Raw genomic sequence first — 1,754 nt, 5'->3', positions numbered from 1 at the left:
GCAGGAGAGAGGGAGAGAGACAGAGACAGAGAAACAGAGAGAGACAGAGACAGAGAAACAGAGAAAGACAGAGACAGAGAAACAGAAACAGAGAGAGACAGAGAGACAGAGAGGGACAGAGACAGAGAGAGACAGAGACAGAAACAGAAACAGAGAGAGACAGCGAGACAGAGAAACAGAGAGAGAGAGAGACAGAGACATGGACAGAGACCGAGATAGGCAGAAACAGCTCAGATCCAAAAATCTCCTCCAAAGATTTGTATTCCTTCTAGGTCCCACTTCCAAAAGGTTGCAGTTTTTCTGAGTAGTGCCATAGGTTGAAGATCAAGCACATGGGCTACTGATGGGCATTCAGGATCTAAACTACAGCAGACACTGCCCTTGAATGGTGAGCAACATCCCAGGAGTGCCAGTCTTCCTGCAAGGGGTACTAAGCTGTGCAAAAACCTAACCCCCATGACACCCTGTGGCTGTGGCAAGGGGCTCACTGAAAACCTCACTGTCTTTCTCTCTAAGACAGGCAGCAACCCCATGTGAAGGCCTCCTGTGCAGTAAACAGGGCCTATGCTACCTGTTCCCCCAATCCCACTGTGGGCTCCACAGTAAAGTGGAGGGACATTTCCCATTCTTTCAAAGAGTGGGGACTTAGACCACAAGGAACTAGCTAAGGCATGCCAGCCCCCTCCTGGTAATCCCGTGAGGGTCAATAGGCACCCATAGTCAACTGGATACTGGTTCCTCTACACCTGACCTAGAAGATGTGACCTGAACTCCCATGGAGGAGTGCCACTGTTGGGGTGCCTTCCTTCTTAGGGTTGTTGGGCAAGCACCACATTCCTTTGACTACCATCCTATGTGTGTCTGGCTAAAAGCTGAGGCTTCCAGTTGGTTAGATTCCATTGAAGCTCCCACTTGAGGCAACCAACAGTTCCAAAGAGGGCAGGGATTTTATTTTTGGCTGAGTGTTTTTCCCATCCTCTAGCAAAAGTAGGTGGGAACCTAAATCTTTACCCCTGGGGTAGGGGGCAGGCATGGCCACTTGGGGTGGACAGAGCTGACTGCAAGTTGTTCTGGATTAACCCAGAGAGGTGGACAGTGGGACAGATAGGGCAGCACTGGGAGATAAAATCAGCATTAGCACTTCTGCATAGTGAGGCAATGCATGTGGAGATGGCTTGTTCCCATGGGACAGAAAGTTTGATGGCCAAGGACACACAGAGAACCTTCCCTCTTCACTCCTGAAACGTGGCATCCTTGTAGCGAAAAGGAGTGGGCACCATTCCTCTAGTAAGTCACACCTAGAGGTGCTGAGCTTCATCCCCTCTCTCTTAGAACTACAACTGTAATCCGGGGCTGACCAGTGTCACTCCTGTGTTATAGAAGAGATGAGAAGACATAGCTGCAGTGGGGTATGACAAGCTGCTCTTATTCCTCAGCGAAATGGGCAGGATAACATCCTTTTGCCTCTATGAGTGAGTGAAGTGTTTGTTGCACAAGCATGAAGCCCTGAGTTCAGATCTCTGACGCTGATGTAAGAGCTGGCCATAGCAACTGTAACCTACCTAGTGCAGTGAATGCAGAGACAGGGGGATCCTGGAACTTGATGATTTCCTAGTCTGGCCAATCAGTGAGCTGGAGAGCGATAGAGGAAGACACTAATGTTGATCCCTACCTAGCCTCCATACACACACACACACACACACACACACACACAAACATGTATAGACACAAATGTACACACACAAACATGTACA

The sequence above is a fragment of the Mus caroli genome, chromosome 1 (assembly GCF_900094665.2).
Source record: "Mus caroli chromosome 1, CAROLI_EIJ_v1.1, whole genome shotgun sequence".
NCBI lineage: Eukaryota > Metazoa > Chordata > Mammalia > Rodentia > Muridae > Mus > Mus caroli.
Note: the sequence above shows the minus strand (reverse complement) of the source record.